The 13,095-nt window shown below is 37.5% G+C and overlaps 1 pseudogene; it reads right to left on the reverse strand.

The window, feature by feature from the left end:
- Positions 1-5,517: 5,517 nt before the first annotated feature.
- On the reverse strand, positions 5,518-10,727 carry LOC127667412 (zinc finger protein 20-like; annotated as a pseudogene).
- Between the last annotated feature and the right edge of the window lie 2,368 nt (positions 10,728-13,095).

The raw sequence follows: 13,095 nt of genomic DNA on the forward strand, positions 1-13,095 counted from the left end.
CGTGATGGACGTACTAATGTGAGGCAGTCTATGTCTACCATATTTTCCAGGTTCCCTTCACCATGGATGAGGCCCAGGAGCTGGTTCCTGTCTCCACAGGGAGTCCGCCCAATATGCTTGTTTTTCCCTAACTCACCCAGACTGGGATTGTAACACCATTGAAGGTAAGAGGAGGCCTTTTGTCCACCGTCCATCTCTACTGGCAAGTCTGGAGGTCGCCACAAAATGGCTCACACATTTGGCCAGAGTGTATAATATTAGAAAAAGGGAAAAATAAAAGGCCTGAAGCTTTTTTAGACAGGGTCATAGTGGGTGACCCCAATAAATTGGGCTCCTCATGTCCTTGATTGCAACAGACCCAGGAGACTCCGCATTCTCTGATCAGACAAAACATGTGATCTGGGCCAAAAACCTGTTGATGTCTCAGTGTTGTAAGAGATGACAAGAACAGCTAAATTGACTGCTAACTAATTGTGTGAGAGAAATTAGGTCTACACAGAAATAAAGGAAGAAATCAGAGACTTTCTAGAGTTCAATGGAAATGAATATGCAACATGCACCATCTCATGGAACACAAATAAAATGAAAGTGGAGCTAAAAAGAAAGTTCACAGCACAAAATGGCTACATGAAAGAATTGGAGAACTCCCATGCTGTCAATTTAACAGCATGTTTTAAAGGCTACCACAAAAAAAGAAGTGAGGAAGCAAAGAAAACAAGGAGGAGGCATCAAGAAATTTTTAAGTTGGGGGCTGAAATCAATAAAAAAAGAGAACAAAACAAAGAATTAATGAAACATGGAATTGGTCTTTTGATGCTTTTATTAAACAAGATAAAAAGCCTTATTAAAAGATAAATAATATACAAATTAATGAAATCTAAAATGAAATTGGTGATTAAATATCAAACAATGAAGAAATCCAGAGAATGGTAAAGACATAGTTTTTAAAAGGGTCTACTCCACCAAAGTGTAAACTATAAAAGAAATGGATAATTTCCTCAATAGATTACACATATGAAAATTAAACTAAGAAAATGAACTTGGACATAAACATAAAGGAAAACAGAATTCATTAAAAATACGCCACCAATATGAGCCCACGTCCATGATTTTTAGGGTAGAATCCTACTAGATTTCCAAAGAGGATTTAACAAGAATTCAGTGTATTCAACAATATACAAACAAAATAAATATTAGTCAATTTATTTCCTGAACCCCTAATTACTCATATATCCGGTCAGGAACGAGTGAGCAATTAAAAAGAATTACAGACAAATTATCCTTAAAACCATAGATGTAAAAATACTTAATAGACAAAAAAATTAAATATCAAACACATCAAAAGATCATCAACCATGATCTATGAGGAAGGCTTCATTCTAGAAAAACAGTGATGATTCAGCATACTGGGATTAAAGTGTAAGAAAAAACAAGAATTGATCATGTCATCAGATGATCAATTCTCTGACAATATTCAACACCAATTTTTGATAAAATTCATGGAGTGATTATGTATACAAGGGACATGCCTAAACATAAAAATGTCACTTTACAGCAAGCCTAGCACCAACATTAAATTAACTCGAGATAATTTCAAATTAATTCCACAAAATCCCAAACTAGACAAGGTGGACCATTCTCTCTATAACCATCTATTCAATATGTTATGTGATAGTTTAGCTAGAGCAATAAAACTGAAGGAGAGGAAGGTAATATAAATTAGACTGGAGGAAGTAAAATTATCTTTCTTTGGGATGATATGATAGTTTGCATAAGTGAAACAGTGCTTCACAAAGGCAGTTCCTAGAGCTGATGAACACTGTCAACAATGTCACTGGATACATGGTTAGCTAAAAAAGAAAAATTAGTGACCTTTGTAAGTAAAAATGTGTTTACAAGTACAAATAAAATAGATATTATAAAATTTTAATTTTAATTTGACACTTGTCACATTTTTTCTACATAATAAATAACATTGAATAATTCAATCTAGGTGTGATGGCAAAGAAATTACCAAAATCTTTTTAGTCACAGATTACTTTTGGTATTCTTGGAGGTTCTTAAAATCTACTGTGATATGCAAAGGCTTTCATAGATTAATTGCGTGCTAAAGAGTTTACTCTTGTATAAAGATCCTAGAAAGTAAAAATTTTAACACATTGCCTATGTTTATGAGGTTTCTCTGCATTATAACTTTTTCTTATGGTTTCTCAGAGAACTGCTACACGCAAATTCTCTCTTTACCAAATGGCATATTCATAGCATTTCTCTCCAGGATGTATTTTTATGCATTCAGAGATAACTATGGTGAAATATTTTATCTCATTGATTGTATTTATAAGATTTCTCTTCAATAAGTGTTCTGTTATATATCCAAAGATGACTATGATATGCAAATGTTAAGAACAAGCAAAAGAGTCTTCCTCTAAGGACTACCTTTTGGTTGCCAACCTCCATTTAATCATGAGTTGTAACTAAGTTCAAGTCCCAGGTCATAGGGGACCTGCATACTTAAAAAATATTTGGCAAGCTTTCATCATTTGTTTTATTCCCCAAAACATAATGACTGTTCTTAGCAATAATTTCTGTTATCCATGTTTCACTCCTTAGAATAAAATTCCTGTTCCTAACTACAAAATAACCAGTGGGAGTAATAGGCTAAACAATAAAATCTACATTCTGTGTCATTTCACATAAATTAACAACAGAAGAAAATCCTCATTGGTGGGAAATGTAGCTGTAACTTAGCATTGATGTTTGTGTTTTTCAGGTTTGAAATCTATATCAGATTCTGCCTCGGGGTGGGGATGGAATGGGGTGATTCAGATAAGCTTCTTAATATATTCTTCAAGGATGCATTAATCAGTAACGATTTGACTACAAAAGCTTCTTATCATTTGTATTGTCATGGTGTTTGAATTGTGTTGGAACACAGTGGTTCCCATAACATAAAGGCTTTACTAGATTGTGAACATTCATAAAATTTCTCTCCAGTATGAATAGTTTCATAATGATGAAGACGATAGAGGTGTACAAAGGCTTCATTACACTAAACACATTCATGATGTTTCTCTCTAACACATATTCTTTCATGAAAATGAAGACTATAGAATTGTGCAAAGTCTTGACCACATTAAAAGAACTCGTGGTGTTTCTGTCTCCTCATGTCCATTGCTATGAAAAGACATAATGAACAAGGCAACTCCTATAAATTCAACCATTTAATTGTATCTGGCTTATAGTTTCAGAGGTTTATTTCATTTTCATCATAACAGGAATGCAGACAGTCTTGATGCTGTAGAAGAAGCTGAGAGTTCTGCATCTTTATCCAGTGGCAGCTAGGAAGAGACTGTCTTCTAGGGACCTAATAGGAAGGTCTCTGCAGCACTGGTATGAATTTCAAAGCCCACACCCATATTGATGCACTTCCTCAAACAAGACCACGCCACCTCATAATGCCACTCCCTTACCTCATCATATTTAAATTACCACAATCCACTGCATGATTGTCCAAATACATGAGTGTATAAGGATCTCACTTAAACACACAGAATACATGAGCTCAAACTCCAAATTTTCCTATCCTCTATAGCAGTCTCAAAATTGTTAAGTGCCCAAAGTTCAAAGACTCTTCTGAGATTAATCCAATAATGTAGTAGTAATCACATATATTCTCCAAAACAAAAACCATACAATATGTCTTCATATAAACAGATTACACTTCCCATTTCTAAAGGTCATTGTGAGGAAATCCTGTACCTGTAAAAAGACCAATAGCCTGCCGAACATTCTCTAAACTCTACAAGTCCAGGTCTGCTGTCAAAGCATTCTTCATGATCTATAACTCCATTCTGCATTGTTTACTGAAGCACAATTGTTTCACTTTGAATGATTTTATTCCCTTAAAGCACTTTTCCTGAGCAGGTAACACACAGTTGTAACATATCAAACTCTTAGTGTCTGTCTCCAAGGTAATTTCAATATCACAGCATCTTGTTTCAATGTCTGGGATCCACACATGATCATCTCTGGTCCTATAAAGAGATTGGGTCACTCTTCCAGCTTTGCCCTCTCTATCACTCTTAGGTCTGGTTGACTCAACTCTCCTGCTTCTGCTGTTCTTGCTGTCATCCCATGGTACTTGCATCTTTCGGGTGCTGGGTTCTCCTGCTGCAAATATGCTTAACTTACAGCCTCCCTATGATCGCTCAATGATGCCAAGACTCAGCTGCTCTGCATAACAACTTCATGAATTCAAAGCCAGTACCTCTTAGGTGATTCTTATACATGAACAAGTCCAGCTGCACCACTAGGTACAACCTTGACTATCTCTGGAAAACACCCTCTTTTTCACTCAGAAAACACTACCCAGAAGATTTAACCTCAGTGATGCTGATTTCTTCTCCATCACCTCTAGTTCTTGAAATACAGCTATCCAGCATTAATTGTTTCACTAGTCCCTTCTATTCTTGCCTCTAAATCCAGAGCCACATAGACAAAGATGCTGAGTTCTGCTACCTGATGTGACTGAAACATGGCCACTTCCATTACATTATCATCCACATTCTATTTTTCAAAAACTGCACTGCCTAAGCTTGGCAGTCCTAGAACATGCTCAGTGCATTAACCTTGAATTCAGAGATCTCCAGGACTCTGAATAAACTCTGTGATAAAACTCTGTGATAAAAATCATGCAACACCATGCCTGGACCTAAGCTCTTCCATTTTGATCTTATATTGAAAACCCAGAATGGCAAGCAGGATCTACCCCTTCTCAGTTTGACACATAGGTGTATCTTCATATCGCCACATGAAAACAATAACCAGGTAATAATAATTCTTAACATGGTATAGTTCACATTCATACAACTGCAAATCCATATGTTTAGCTGGATGGAATCTTGCCTTAATGTAACTATTACTTTAACACCATTGAATGTCCTTGATCACAGGATTCAGTTTTCTTCAACTTCCTGATGATACCTTGCATTTTAAAATTTACGCTTTGAATTTTTCATTTCTTAGTTTACTATGCTTGTTAAAAACTGTATGGCCAAATTCTATGTGGTGATTTTCATGACTTACTTTGTCAAAGCAATTAATGTAAATCTCTTTCACATAACCTCAAGGACACTCTTCAGACAAAGGTAAAAGGCAGCAACCTTCTTTGACAAGGCATCAAGAGAACCATCTCCAGAGTGGAAATAGTCCCAAGCACACATGTCTATCATATTAGGATGATATGTGCTGGGTTCTCACTTAACTCATGATTATATTCAGTAGGTTTCTTTCCAGCACAGAAAATTTGAAGACTTCTCCCTTTTGAATATACTTTACCATATTGATTACACTAATAAGATTTATGTCCGGTATGTGTTCTTTGATCAGAGTGGAGATGATTGTGTGTTGCAATGGTTTTACACATTGATTACATTTGTAAGTTTTCTCTCAAGTATGGGTTCTTTAATGTCTTTGGAGATTACTGTGACATGAAAAGACTTTAAAACAGTGATTACATTCATAAGGTTTTTCTCCAGTATGTGTCGGTTTATGTCTTTGGAGAACACTGTGACCTGCAAAGGCTTTACCACATTGATTACATTCATATGGTTTCCTCCAGTATGTGTTCTTTTATGATATTGGAGATTACTGGGTGTTGAAAAGGCTTTACCACATTGATAACTTTCATAAGGTTTCTCTCCAGTATGTGTTCTTTTATGAATTTGGAGATGACTGGCTCTTGTAAAGGCTTTACCACATTGGTTACATTCATAAGGTTTGTCTCCATTATGTGTCAGTTTATGTCTTTGGAGAACACTGTGACCTGCAAAGGCTTTACCACATTGATTACATTCATATGGTTTCTCTCCAGTATGTGTTCTTTAATGTCTTTGGAGATGACTGGATGTTGCAAAGGTTTTACCACATTGAATGCATTCATAAGGTTTCTCCCCAGTATGTATTCTTCTATGTCTTTGTAGATCACCGGATCTTGCAAAGGCTTTACCACATTGATTACATTCATAAGGTTTCTCTCCAGTGTGTGTTCTTTTATGACTTTGGAGATTTCTGTGATACGAAAAGGCTTTACCACATTGATTACATTCATAAGGTTTCTCTCCAGTATGTGTTCTTTTATGGTATTGGAAAGTACTCTGGTACACAAAGGCTTTACCACATTGATTACACTTAAAGGGTTTCTCTCCATTGTGACTACTTGCATGCCTGCAAAGATAATTAGCAAATGTGAAATCTGTACCACATTCATTACTCTGATCAATCATGTAATCAATGTGAATTATATGGCTCATATTTATAACAAATTCTTTTTATATGGGATTTTTATATGATGAATTTCAGCTATCTGAAGAAAGTTTGAACAACTCTGATCTTTATAACACTGACTGCTTTCATACTTTTAACTATAATGTGAATTACAACACATTTGACTGTGGACCAGGACACACAGAAGTATTTCCAAATTCCTAATACCCATTAAGCTTTTCTACACTATTAGTTTGGAGATGTTCCCCGTAAATGTAGAAAACCAATTAATTGCAAATGTCTATCATATTCATAATGTCTATCAAAGACAGAATACTACGTATATTCTCATTGTTTATGAACAAAAATTTTATGTTGCTTCTTTCAATATCCCTACTCTCATATAGTTTTTATCAATTGGGACACATAATATACCTAATTTTTCAAAAAAAGAATGAAAAATGCAAGATTTACACGTTGCTTTAACACTGTTTGAATTTTTGCTCCTCATAACATGTGCAATATATATTAATGATTCTACACAGCCACATTCTTGATTCTCATAAAATGATGTCTCACAAAACTTAACCATATTTCTACAAGAATATGAGTATCACCAATTTTACTATGGACTCTTTGCTTACTTGAATGTTTAGAATATAAATTTATCACTATTCAATGTGCAATATCTAAGTACTATGAGACTATACAGATTGGCAGGTCCACAGCACAGCTCTAAAGCAGCGATTTATAAAATGGATACACAAATCAGATATCGGATCTTGAGGTAGATGCTTTTGTAAGAATATTATAATCATAACTACACTTAAAGGATTGTTATTTCACACTCTTGCTTTTCATTGGGGATTCTAAAAGATACAAAAAATACCTCAGAGGTAAGTTTGTATCAACTTCCACATGAAAATTACTTTCATGTCTGCTACTACTGTGAAAATGTTCTTCAAGATGATTGTCTTCCCAGTTACAGCCTAAAACACAGTAACAGAAAATGAATAATATACAATTGGAAATTAGGAAAAATACAATGTACTGTGAATTCGCCATTAAATTTAAGGTGAAAAGTTAGTGAAACTGAATATTCAGTTCAATCTTCATTATTCACAATTAAAATACTAGAAGATCATCAATAACCAATAATCATTTGTTACCTTTAGAAAAAAGTTACAGTCTTACCTACAGCATTGAGGTTCAAGTATGTTTCCAACATCACATCTTTGTGGAGATTCTTCCGAGAAAAAACCAGCAAATCCCACTCTTCCTCAGTGAAGTTCACATGCACACATTCCAAAGTCACTGCATCCTAAATATCCCACACATATGTACAACACAAAGCATGATACTAACCTCAATGTAAAGGAAATACATGCTTCGTCGAACATATATTCATATAATTTTGGCACTTGCACCAGGTGGTGGTGGCACGCGCCTGTAATCTCAGCACTTGGCAGGCAGAAGCAGTGAGATTTCTGAGTTCCAGGCCAGCCTGGTCTACAGAGTAAGTTCCAGAACAGCCAGGGCTATACAGAGAAACCCTGTCTCGAAAAATAAAAAAACAAAACAAAACAAAACAAAACAAAACAAAATTGGCACTTGCTCCACTTTTATTCTGACTCAGAATTTACAATCACTCTGTCGTTTTAGAAGGAGCATGAATTATAAGATTCACCTGTGTTGCTTTTGAACACTTTGAATAGGATACAGCCTTGACAGAGAAATGACAATTGAGAGAGAAATGCATGGAAAACATCCAAAATACTGATCACACACCTGAAAATTGTATGAACAATTACTAACTACAAAAGTGATGGGCAAACTGGGTATATTTGCCCATTTCTTCAATCACAGAAGTGCATGCAAGTATATGTCATAAAGCTGGATGCTGGAATGGCCTAAGTAATGTGTTCTAGGGGAACAAATGGTCTCTATCATTTTGGTTTCCTTGGTTGATTTTTGTAGGGATTGAGGATCTTAATATATAACTCAGTTATTTACTAAAAGTTCCCACAAAGAATTATACATTTACTTCATATCTGTATTCATCTTGTAGAAACATGAAGTGCAACAGTTTAAACTATGACATTAATAAAATTTTGCTAAAAGGGAATGAATGCTTAAACAGTTACAAATGTACAGATGAAAATATAGTAATATAAATGTTGATCATAGATAAGCAATGTAGGGCAGGAGAGAGAGCTCAGCAGTGGAAAGCTCTAGCTGGTCTTCCACATTGTGTTTGTCAATTTCTCACATAAGCATGGGGACCAACATCTATTCATTACTTCAAGATCAAGAGTTCTGACGCCACCTTATGACAACAGTAAAGAAGAGATATGATATTCATATTCATACACATAGGAAAAATACTATTTACTCAAACATTCAGAACAATCACAAGTGTGAGGAAGTACATCATACACCTGGAATCCAAGGACTCTGAAGACTCAGGTAATATTGATGTAATGAACATCTATCAACATGAGAAATGTAATATAACCTATCTATTTGTCCAAATTTCAAAGTGAAATATTAGGATTAAAAGTTGCACAAAAGCATATCCCTATTGTACAAAACCGTGTCAAGTGGCATATATGGTTCCTATACCGACTATCAGGACAGGAAGGATATCACAGAGAGATTTTGTCTTGAAAACAAAAAATAAGGAATTACATAAAATAATATTAAACCACCAGGTTTGTAAAATTGATTAACATTAAATGCAAATGGGGCTAAAGGATCTTATGTGATTTAGGGACAGAGTCCAAATAGTGACTGTATGGGAGCATGAGAAGAAACCTGAAGGATCAGTTTCAACTACAGCACAGTAGACACACAAAACAAAATTTGTCCCATCTAAAAGAAAAGCAGGGGCACACCTGGAGCACAGAATGAGGGAATGCCCAATGAAAACTCGCCCAACTGGAGACAAACCTTACAGGCAATCTCCAATCCTTAACATTATTTTAGATACAGTGTTATGCTCCCAGACAGGAGACTTTCGTAAGTGTCCAATGAGAGGCTTTACCCAGCAGCTGACTGAAATAGATGCAGAGAACCACAGTGGAACATGGGCTGGACCTTGGAGATGCTTAAGGAAGAGTTGGGGAAGGACTGAAGGCCCTTAAGATGGTAGGAACTCCACATGTAGACTAACACAATCAATGAAACCTTTAAGCTTGGTGAGACGGAGAGAGTGAGCCACTAGTCAAATAGCAGACATAGGCTGGACTAAGTCCCCTGGCACATAAGTAGCAGAAGTTCAGGTTAGTCTCCATGAGGGTCCTCCAACAACTGGAACAGGGTCTGTCCCTAAAGCTGCTGCCTATCCTTTGACTGTACTCCAATATCTGGCCTCAGTGGGAGAGTATGCACTAAACCCAGCACAAACTTGAAGCCCCATGGTGGGAGGATAACCAGGGGACCCAATCAATCCCATTCTGACCCTGGATGCTATAGGCTCAGTTTATCCTGTAATGAAAATGCATTCAGTCTACAGTGATCCTAATAGTCTGAAGGAACTCCTACATGGTTTAAATGTCTAAAGTGTCTTCTGACACTCAAAGCAATATCTCGAAAGTCAAATCTTTTAAAATCAGAAAGTAAGTCCTATCTTTCCAAATTACAATGGTACAGAATACCCCTTCCTATTCCAGTAGACAGGAATGTACACTCCTTTTTCAACTATATGCCATGCCTGTCAGGATACAAACTAGGTTTTCCATAAAATTTATCACACCATTTATCTCACATGCAATTTACACAGATCTCCTTAACACTGTACAAACACCAGCAACAGCTTACACTCTCCCCTGACTATGTCTTCTGGTGGATTGCTAAGATCGTATCTTCCTGCCTGCCATTTCAACATCAGCAATCATTCCCTTTTGAACATACCCACCAAACAGGTAAGTAAAAGGGGCGACACTTAGCCAATATCCAGTGAAAATACAGACAACAAAAATGAACTCAGGAATAAAATTACCACTTTAACAAGACAAACCCAGAGATCAGTATCTAGACCTATTATCACCACAAACCCAGGTACTTATACATCAGCATTGGAACATAATGAAGATAAGCCAGGGAAATATGTCACTAAGTAATCCAGTTTGTCCTGTCACAGCAGATTCTCAAAAATTAAAACATGCAAGAGATCTGATACAAAAGAGGTTGTTTTGTGGAAAGGATAGGAGTGAGAACCTGGGGAAGGGATAGAGGTACACAAGAGGACCTGCAGACTGGAACACATATATGGAGCAGAGAGAATGTGATGAAATTAGAGAAAGACTATAGAGGAGGCATGTGTAGAGAACAGAAACAGGGAACATATATAGAGAACAGCTGAAGAGAGTGCTCCATGTATATAAAGCACACCTGACAACAGCAGCAGTTGATGGCGGCAGGTATTGATTTAAGCAGGTGCTAAGTCCCTGAGAGCAGGCCATCGAAATTGCCTGCACATACCCACTACAGAGGCAAGGTTCACACACTGAACAGGAAAGGATGATAAATAGAGTAAATGGACTTATTGGTAAAAAACATTTGATTTCTCAAAGTTTCCTGACACTAAATAACCAGGAACAATGCAACATATCAAAAGCAAATACTACAACTAACCGTAATGGAAGATGACTATCAGCTCAAAATACAAGGAAGTATTTTTTTATGAAATCATAAATGAATAACTTCTAAACCAAAGACTATGATTCCTATTAAGATACAAGACGCATCCAAAATACCAAATATATTGGAACAAAAAAAATGTCCCCTTGCCACACAATATTCAAAACATTATACATGTAAAGGAATAGGAATAGTGCAACAAAACAAAACAAAACAAACACCAGCTAGTGGTAAAATAGACCTATTAGATTCATATCAGCCCTCTAAGTATGTAGTGTCAAACATAAAATGTTTTGGAAATGTACTGCAGAATAAAAAAGCAGCCATGATATTTCTAAAAGAAAACCAATGGTCCAAATGATTTGGGAAGATTCAGCCATGACAGGGAAAATATTCAGAGGTCACTGTGTGATTAGCAAGTAAGAAGCACCACTAGAAACCTCACACACAGTAACATCTAGCTGATGTCTCCCATCCAACCCCTGATAGGACACCAGCACCCACCAGGTTCAGCCACCTGTTCCTCCCCACTGTGGGCAGATATCCTGTGCTTACCATTTCTCGATTTCCAACTTCCTTGAGGTCCCCTCACAGGACCGCATGGAACAGCAGATTTCAGAGCAGAAAACAGTAAACTATTCTGGCCTGCAAAGTCAGTGCACTTGCACAATGGTTCCCTGAAGATCCCGCCTTTGTTTGAATGGCAAGTATGCTTGGATGTCTGGATTGGCCAGTAAGCCTTACCACTCCTCAAGGTTAAATTCTGCTTCTTGTTTAGGGCCAAAACTTTTTCCAGATCTTAGGGGTGGTTTGCACTCCTTTAGCATGTGTGCCTGCCTTGCAAGAGGACTCTCACACCATCCAGAACTAAGGGAGAACCCAAAATTCCAGCGCAGGCTACTCAGCTGCCTGCTCTTCCCCTTGTGAGCAATGACCCTGCACTTACCAGGACCTAAATTCAGACCTTGCCTGAGCTTTCCTCACAGCACTTGCCTTCCTCTTCCTGTAATCAAGGTGAATATACTGCATAGCCCATCCCTCAGGTGCAGTGGAGGAATCAATCTGACCCACAAGGGGAAGGGTGCCCAGGCTATTAACTTTAAAGAGTGAATTTCAGAAACAGGAGTTTTGTTTTATCATGTCATGCTGGGTTCAGGGAAATTGCTGCTCCCTTTCACCAGAAGATAAGTCCTTGATTTTGAAGTTTCCCTTGGCAAACAACCATTATTGGAAGAAGAGGACAAGTGCCTCTGGGACATTATAATAAATCTTCTTTCTACATACACAGATAAGTTCACTCTCTATATGAGATATGTTGATCTAGAAAACATGTCATAACACAACTGTGGGATTTTCCCCACCTTGCCATTGAAAAGATTTGCTAACTAACAACAGTTGTCCACAGTGTTTGTCATCTGTTTCCTGGTTTTCTCCCTCGGTTTTTTCATGCCTATCATCTGGTGGAAGGGAATTGTATGAAGCCGCAAAGCAAAACACGTGTTTCCTAATATCCCTCTTTAATGTTAAAACCCTGGAATCCTTCCATTGAGGGGACAGCTTTATACTGCCCTTGCAAGTCAAGTAACAAGTTATCCATCTTGATTTTAGGAAGAAGAAGGTGAAGTGCTGTGAGGAATTCTCAAGCAAGCTATGAAGTCAGGTCATGATGAGTGCAGGATCACTGCCCACAAAGGGGAGGAGAAAGCAGCTGAACAGCCTCAGTTCCAATGGTGTGTCCTCCTCCAGGGCTGGGTGGGAGTGCAGATGTATGAGATTCTTGGAGGACAGGCACAAACGCTATGGGTGTGCAAACCTGATCTGAGATATGTGAAAGGTCTGGCACACGACTGGAAGCACACTCTAACCTTTAGAGGGGTAAGACTCACTGGCCAATCAAGGACACAAGGTGCACTTGTCAGTCAGACTAAGAGAAGTGTTCTTCCTGGTACCTTTGTTGAACTTTGTTTTGGCTGTGCAGGCTTGAATGGTTCTCTATGTCCTGCTTTGAGTGCTGCTTTTGGATGCTGTGTTGTGACCTCAGTAAATTTTGTTTTTGAGACATGTTGAGCACAAGGTCTCTGCCCATATTGAGAAGAATGTGGAGGAGCAGTGGAGCTGGGTGGTAGGTCCTCCCTGGTGCTGGATGGGAAGCATCAGTCACATGTAGCCAGATGTGGCCACCTGTGAGGT

Source organism: Apodemus sylvaticus, chromosome 17 (genome assembly GCF_947179515.1).
Source record: "Apodemus sylvaticus chromosome 17, mApoSyl1.1, whole genome shotgun sequence".
Taxonomy (NCBI): domain Eukaryota; kingdom Metazoa; phylum Chordata; class Mammalia; order Rodentia; family Muridae; genus Apodemus; species Apodemus sylvaticus.